We start from the raw sequence: 7,948 nt of genomic DNA, 5'->3' as shown, positions 1-7,948 counted from the left end.
TCTTGGTTTTGGCTCAGGTCACAATCTCAGGCTCCTGAGTTTGGGCTCAGGACACGACCTCACGTTTCTTGAGTTCAAGCCCCGTGTCGGGCTCTGCGTTGGCAGTGTGGAGCCTGCTTGGGATTCTCTCTCTCTCTCTCTCTCTCTCTCTCTCTCTCTCTCAAAATAAATAAAGCAACTTAAAGAAAAGAAAAAAGACTGCTTGCCTAGATCAGGACATTTTTTAAAAATATAGTTGACACACAATGTCACATTAGTTTCATCCAACAGGTTGATACCAGAACACTTACTTTTCATTTTACTCCTTTATTTTGAATGGGTCGTGCCTTCAAAAAGCCCCAAACTCACCCACGACAAAAGCGTATCCGATGAAGTCTTCCTCCCATTCTCGCTCTTGATAAGCTGCAGTTATTCTTCCCAGAAATAACCCCCGCTGTCTGGAATATTCTTTCCCCTATCCTTTTCAAAAAAACGACAGGATCTTACACACATTGCCCCGTGCTTGCCTTTTCTTCTGAACACTGTGTTCTGGGAAGCATTCCATATCCATACATCAAGCGTTCGTCATTTCTCTCGAAGACTGCACAGAGCATTGTATGGTCTACCCATCCATGTAACCAGTCCCCCGTGATGGGCATTTGGGTTGTTTCCGATCTTTTGCTGTGTAAAAAGGTTGTTGCTGCCAGAAACTGCGTAGGTAATGTCACTGTGCCCATTTGCCAGGGCACCTGTGGGATAAATTCGTAGAGGTGAAGTTGCCGAGGAAGGAAGGGTCTGGAATTCAACGTTAGCAGTGGGAAGCAGAATGGATTGGTGAATGGTATACGGACACCCTTCACCCTGGCTCTGTCACTTACCAGCCGTTTGACTTCCAGCAAGGATAACGGAACCTCACTCCCCCCCTTGGTTTTCTAGTCTGTTAAAGTGTTGGCTTCCTTGCAGGGTAGCTGTGAGGATTCAAGTGAAAGAGACAATGTAAGCAAGACGCCCGGCACAAAGCCTGGCTCATGGAGGTACCGAGGAGACAGAGCAATGACCATTTCCCCTGCTTCCCGGGCCTGGGAAGGAACTTCCCACACTGACCGGCCCTCTTGCCCTCCCCATTCCTCTCCTGTCCCATGCACTGTGCTCCCAGTGACTCCTTCCACCATCTGCCCGACACCCCGGTTCTTCGTGGAGTTCACTGTGTCTCTTGCCCACCAGGTAATAGGCTTCTAGAAAACACAGACCCTCTTAATCACTTCTGAAACACCCTCAGGCTTGGTAGAGGCTTGGTAAAGGTTTGCCGAATTGAAATCAGCTCTGGAATGGATCCCTCACAGCTCAACCTTCCCCAATCTGGGTACTTCAGCAGAGAGAGACAAGGGTCACCTGCAGCCAGCAGGCTGAAGAGGCGGCCGGCCTCCGTCGCAGGCTCACAGAGACTGGGTAATCGGGAAAGGTTTCTGTGCCATATTTAAAATCCCCAGCCTCTGCACCCCCATCTCCCACAAACCACCCACACCCCCAGAGCCTGGTATAAAGCATTCAGATATTCTACCTCTGGGGAAGGGGGTGAAGAATACTCCCTGGCCCCTGTTCAGCCCCTCCCTCATGTGTCCCCGGTTTGGACTGCGCACAATCAGGGAGATGATCATCGCTAGGGACCGTTGCCCAGAGAGCGTAGGGAGGTGGGAGGAAATCATTTTGATTTCTCTCTGGGAGCATAAATGCTTTTTTAATTGCTGTCAAAGGCAGCTCCTCGGGAATGTATTATTGATAGCGATTGAAATGAAAGCAGCAATCTCTGCTTTGCTGGGAGGTGGCCCTCCTGCCCCCACTCCACCTTCCCCTGCTAGACTTGGGGCCCCGAGGCGCCCACCCCTCTCCCCACTCCCCACTCCCCACTCCCCAAATCTCTCCTCTCACCTGCCTTTCCTTCTTTTTGTTCTTTTCCTGTGCCCCTGCCTTGCTTCTGCTCCTTAGGAGGGCTCCTCTATGGCCTGCTGCCTGTAGCTCTGTCACCGTCACTCTCTGCCTCTTCCATTAATGCCTGTCCCTCTGGCTGTCCATCACCCCCTCTTACTTTTCCTTAGCTAGCCGCCCCCCCCCATTCTAAATTCCCACTCTGTATTCTCTCTCCAACCAAGAGAGGGTGGCATTTCCTGACCGCCCCCACCCCTTCCTGGGATAGGGCGCTCTTTATCCCATCTTCCTCTTGTACCCAGACTTCTACCCATTTCCCGAATCCCCCCAGCCTGCAATTCGTGGTTCATGCCAGTTGGTTGGGTCAGTTTCCATCCGTGTGGGGCCAGCACCAGCAGAGCCCAGAGGAGCTGTCCCTGAGGACTCTGGGTCCCCCAAGCTCCTTCCTGCACGCAAGCAGTCAGCTCACTTGCCATCGGAGGGCTTCACCTGTCTCCTCTGACTGGAAGCTGCCCGGGGGCTCCCGTGTGGGCTGGGCGGCGGCCTCCTGTGCCTTTAAGAAAGCACAAGCCTCCGGGCACCACCAGCTCCTCCCCCACCCCTTCCCCAGTGGGGGAGGGGAGCCAAGCTGGATATACCTGAAGTGCCCCCTCCAGACAGCTCATAAATAATGGCTGATCTTCCCTAGGGGGACAGGAACTGTTCCGCTCTCGCTCTCGTGGAGCCTGGGAGAAGGGTGACAAGGCTCGTTTATCTATCTCCTCCTGTGCTCTCCTGCTGGCACGAGCAGCTTCTTGCCTCTTTCCTCTTTCCCCCTCTTCCTCTTTCCCCCTCGCCTCTTGCCTCTTTCCCCCTCTTCCCTTACCCCTTTCTGCCTCCCAGAATCTGTGAGAAGGGACTGGCATGAGGAAGAGGGGCGAGTTTGTTGCCTGCTTCCCCTGAGGCTTTCAATATGCCTGCCCCACACCACCGCCCCCAAATGTTTACTGAGCAGCTACTAAGCGCTGCTCACTTAGAGCAGCAAATCCTGCCCACCCTTCCCCCCCCCACACACACCCCAAATCCACCTTTTGCCCCAGGGAGCCAGGGGCCCTGATCAGAGCCTCACTCCACATCCCAAGGGGTCAGAGCGATAGACTCCAAAGGACTTGATGGGAAAGCAAACCTAGTTGCATCTGATGTGAGCATGGTTTTGGACTTTAGACCAAAGTGCAGTGAGTTTCCCACACCTCTCTGATAGCCCCCCAGTTCCTGCCTCCGCTCCCCTGTGCTGGGGCTTCAGCACCCCCACCGCCACCCCCCCCACCCCCCACTCACCCTGCCAGCCTGGTCTGGTTCTGCTCAGCTGGGTCAGACCCTCCTGATTGGGTTCCAAGTCAGCGCTTCAACCTGCCTGTTACCCCCACGGCCAAGGCCAGGCGGGTGTCGGGAGCCCGGAAGCAGATTTCTCCCCAGAGTGTCTGAGGCTGCACCCTCTCGCTCAACCGTGCTGGAAACCCACTCAGAGGGCACCAGCCACCTCCATTACCAGGAAGTGCTCCCCCCACCCACCCAAGGCCACCGGCAGACCCGAGGGACCCTAAGCTGCCTGAAGTGCTGCCCTGGGGTTCAGCTAATGGCAGGCCTGGCTCCGGATGAGGATGTGGGGAAGCGGCAGGCAGGGATGCAGAGAGGCGGCTGCCTCTGTTCTAATCGCTGCAGCAGGTAAGCAGTCGCCGAGGGTTGGGGTATGTGGGCCGGGCGCCAGCCTGGAGCCCCCTGTGTGTCACCCTGTGCACCACCACCCCCAAACCACCCCCCACGCTCACGCCTTTCACCCAAACAGAGCTGGGGAGGTCTCCATCTCCTTCCCTGCAACTCCTGCCTCTTCCTCCCCACCTCTTCAACTTCTGTTCCACCTTCCCTTCTCTTTCTTTGTCTCTCTCCCTAAGTGATCGCTGCCTCCTTTCTTTCTCCCTCCACCCTTCCCTTCCCATTCTCCTCCATGCTCTCTCCCTCCCTCTCCTGAGTCCCTCCCCACCCCGCAAACCCACCCCACCTTCCCTCCTACCACTATATTTAGCTCAGAGCCAGGGGGTTGGAAAGGCACACTGGGCTGGCAGCTAGTCTTGAAGGGTCTGTCAGTGTTTCCATGAAGAGGCCCAGCTGGGATGAGTTTATAACTGAGCTGTTTCTTTTTCCAGCATCAGGCCCCCGGGGCCGGGGGGGGGGGGGGGGGGGGGGGGGGAGGGGGGGAGGGCAAGGAATGGAGGCAGGGAGGGAACCTTCAAGTACTGGGGTGCTCTCCCCAGAGGTGGGCCAGCTCATCAAGGGAGAAAGGAAGTGCAGATTCATTTACAGAGTGGATCTGCGCTCAGGCTCCAGCACAGGTTAGGATTCTGTCCTAGGTTAGGACCTTGGGGAGACTGAGGACAGAGCCCTTCCTAACAAAAGGTGGACCAAAGAGTTGTTCTCCTAATGTGACCTGAGGAACCTTATTTTTTTTTTTTTAATGTTTATTTATTTTTGAGAGAGAGAGAGAGAACACAAGCGGAGGGAGGACAGAGAGAGGAGACACAGAATCTGAAGCAGGCTCTAGGCTCTGAGCTGTCAGCACAGTGCCCGACGCAGGGCTCAAACCCATCAACTGTGAGATCATGACCTGAGCCGAAGTTGGACACTTAACCGACTGAGCCACCCAGGTGCCCCGATCTGAGGAACTTTAAAAGATACCTTTCCCCACAGTATGACACCAGCGTGCTACGGACTCTGAAATCCCCCCACTACAGCCATTTCTTTCTGTGACACCAACACATTTAGAAGATCTGTAAAAATCCTATCGATATCTGAGGGACACTTTCCCGCTAACTACGTGGTTTGAACACACCCCTGCTTTTTTTTTTTTTTTTTTAATTTTTTTTTTTTAACGTTTATTTATTTTTGGGACAGAGAGAGACAGAGCATGAACGGGGGAGGGGCAGAGAGAGAGGGAGACACAGAATCGGAAACAGGCTCCAGGCTCTGAGCCATCAGCCCAGAGCCCGACGCGGGGCTCGAACTTGCGGACCGCGAGATCGTGACCTGGCTGAAGTCGGACGCTTAACTGACTGCGCCACCCAGGCGCCCCCACACCCCTGCTTTTGATCCTCACAATTACAAGATCAGGAGAGAGAGCTAATACGGTGACATAGGACATAGCTTGCTTGAGGACGCCCAGTTTAGTATGCGCTAAAGCTTGAACTTGAACGCAGGTCTGTCATCTCTAACTGTTGTGTTCTCTTCTGCTGCAGTGAGTGCCCGCCCCCCACAGGCTATCAACCACCAGGAAGCACAACCAGAAGGTCAGAGCCCCCTCTCCCCGCCCCCCTGCAGCAGGATCAGACAGAGACCTGGATACAATTCGGTTCTGCCACTCAATGCTGAGCCCCCTTGGATAGTTCCCTTCGCTCGTGTGAGTCCCACAGAGGACTCACGTGAGAATCGAAGGAGATCATGTTCTAAATGCTTGGCACATATTAGGCATTCAAGAAGGCAGAAGGTATCCCTGGTAGGTTAACGTAGGGCATGGATCCCCGAAGGCAGAAGACATGGGACAGCCACATTTCAAGGGGGAGCATAACAGGGTCCACCAGGTGTGGAGTATAGCGGGGTAGGTGAGCGGCGACCCGGTTCGCATACAGCAGGTGCACAAAAGCAGCAGAGTGGAGGCGGCTCAAATGCCAACTGCTGTCTCATCCCTGGTGTGGCCCCAAAACCTGCGGCGTATAAACAACATTCACGTCCATCTGTTCATTTGCTCCTAAGGGTGGGAGGATGGTTTGGAAGGATGGACAGGGTCAGAATTATAATCCCCATTTTACAGGTGTGGAAACTAAGACCTAGAAAGGGGAAATAATCTGCTCAAGATCACAGCGAATTATTTCACTCACTCCTTCATCAGATATCTAGTGAGTGTCTACGATCTACAGATGCTGTGTTATACCTTGGGCAGACCCAGAACACAGGGTGGGAATACCCAGTCCTCTGAGTTCTCTATGCCAAGACCCCCCTGTGGCCTGTGGGCCAGACTTACTGGTTCAAGTGGTGAGAAGTGGTGGTTGAGGCTGAGCACGGAGTCAAGAAACAGCCTGATGTGGACCATCTCCAACCCTTTGGCCTTACCTCTCACCAGCTTCACGGGGCTCCCGCTGCCATGTTTCTCTGAAAGGTGGGCAAAGAAGAAGCAGGTAAAGGGAACCCAAGTCAGTAGACTTCTTGGTCTCTTGCGCCCTTCTAGGTTCTTTACTTTTCTAAACCCAACCACAAAAGCCATATCTACCCCCCGTGGGAGGATGGCTGTTCCCCCCGGGCTTGGGACCCAGGAGTCCTGACTCTTCATCCAGAGCAGGGCTTGAGAGACTTCAAGCCAACCAGGGGACAGGTGGGAAGAGACATTCCATTCCATCCATTCCTCAACCCTCTGGGACAAAGGAAGTTACTTCCCAGCTTCTTAAGCTACACCTATGGTTTCCTCTTGGGCTGGGATGGCCATTTGTCATGAGATAATGGGATGGCCACCAATGGCCATCAATGAGATAATGATGTGTTAAAGGACAGGGGAGGAGAGAGTTGTCAACGGACCATGGGATAGGGAGGGTGTTACCTGAGTAGATGCGCAGTTCCCCCATCCGGGCATCCATGCAAACACTCTCTCACTCCGCACTACAAGACAGCTGTTGACATTCATTTCCTGTTCCTCTTGCTTCTTTCCTCACAAGATGCGTGGGTGGGAAGCAAGGAGACTTTCCAGAAGTCACCTCTTCCCTCCATCTCCCTCTAGGAAGAACCACACTCACTCCTCAGGCGGATAAACCGATTCCCGCAAGTAGCTCACGCCTGGAGTGAACAGTCTTTAATGTCGAGAAGCTTTTACTATGTTTAATCCGAAGGCCCCTGCCAGCTAAGCTGTATCTGCCACCCTCCCTCCCCCCCCCACCACTGACCCCTTTCTCTCTCCTCTTTGCTGTTCTGTTTTCCATTTGCTTCCTTATTCCCGTGGCTCCTGGGAAGAGGCGAGGACTTGGAGTCGGAAAACCTCATTCTGAATCCCAGCTCTATCGCTCACAGAGGAACGGGCACAGCCTTAGATTCTTCGAGCCTCAGTTTCTCCATCTGCAAAGGGAACATAATAATACCCAGTTGCTGTGAGGGTCAAATGCAATCATGGGCCGGAAGCTGTTTTGTGAACGGTAAACTACCATGCTTGAGGGAAGGCTGGTCATTAATTCCCCTTGTTTCTCGGGCACCAAAGAGAGGAGAGCTGGGGCAAGCGACGGGACTCCAGGTCAAAGACGGAGACTGCGCATCTGAACGCCAGCCCTGCCCTCTGGCTCTCCAGGCCACCGTGGGAAAGCCGTGGGGCCTCTCAGCCTTGGTTTCCCCATCAGTAAGGAAAGAGTCATTAGGCGCATCTCCTTCCTCCAGCTGAGGAGAGGAGTTTGCTCGTAAATGACGGTTGCTCACTCTCTCTTTTAGAGACGCTGTGAGCTCACCACCGCCAATTACGGTTTATTGAGCACACATGACTCCGTCTTCCGCGCTGGATAAACAGACCTTTCAAAGGCGTAGGCCTTGCCCAGGAAGGGCTCCCAACCAGCCCTGCCGGGGGGGGCAGAGCAAGGCATCATCTCTGTGCTCCTCTGCTCCCGGATGAACTCACCTGAGCAGAAGCGACACCTGGGTGTCACCCGTGGCACCGGCCACCAACAGCCAGCGGGACCCCAAATGATCAGAGAGAAGGAAGGGTGTCCTCCTCACATCTGGGACGACTTGGCTGCCAGGAGCTCGGTGTCCCTTGCAACTGTCCCTCATTTCTGCTCCTGCCACCCCCCTGGAGGGGCTTCAGGGTGGTACTGTTGAAGTAACCTCCAAACTCGTCCCCACCCCACTCGTCTGGCTTTGCCTCTCTCCCCCGCCAAGCCCACCCACTGCTGTCAGATGAATCTTCGAAAACCCTCCTTTAGCATCTCAGTTTCCTGCTCGGCACCGTCGGTCATTCCCCGGCGTCTAATGGATACAGTTCAAG

General features: G+C 54.3%; 1 long non-coding RNA gene across 2 annotated transcripts; it reads right to left on the bottom strand.

Annotated features, from left to right (window-relative positions):
* Positions 1-290: 290 nt before the first annotated feature.
* LOC123586238 lies at positions 291-6,115 on the bottom strand. Of its 2 annotated transcripts, none has more exons than XR_006706699.1 (3): positions 5,957-6,115; positions 858-947; positions 291-728 (listed from the first exon to the last, which is right to left on the bottom strand). It is a non-coding gene; the product is annotated as an uncharacterized LOC123586238 (long non-coding RNA). The 2 variants fall into 2 exon arrangements; XR_006706698.1 differs by lacking the exon at positions 5,957-6,115 and adding an exon at positions 1,909-2,055.
* Between the last annotated feature and the right edge of the window lie 1,833 nt (positions 6,116-7,948).

Source organism: Leopardus geoffroyi, chromosome C3, assembly GCF_018350155.1.
Source record: "Leopardus geoffroyi isolate Oge1 chromosome C3, O.geoffroyi_Oge1_pat1.0, whole genome shotgun sequence".
Lineage (NCBI taxonomy): Eukaryota > Metazoa > Chordata > Mammalia > Carnivora > Felidae > Leopardus > Leopardus geoffroyi.
This window is presented reverse-complemented; position numbering and strand designations above follow the sequence as displayed.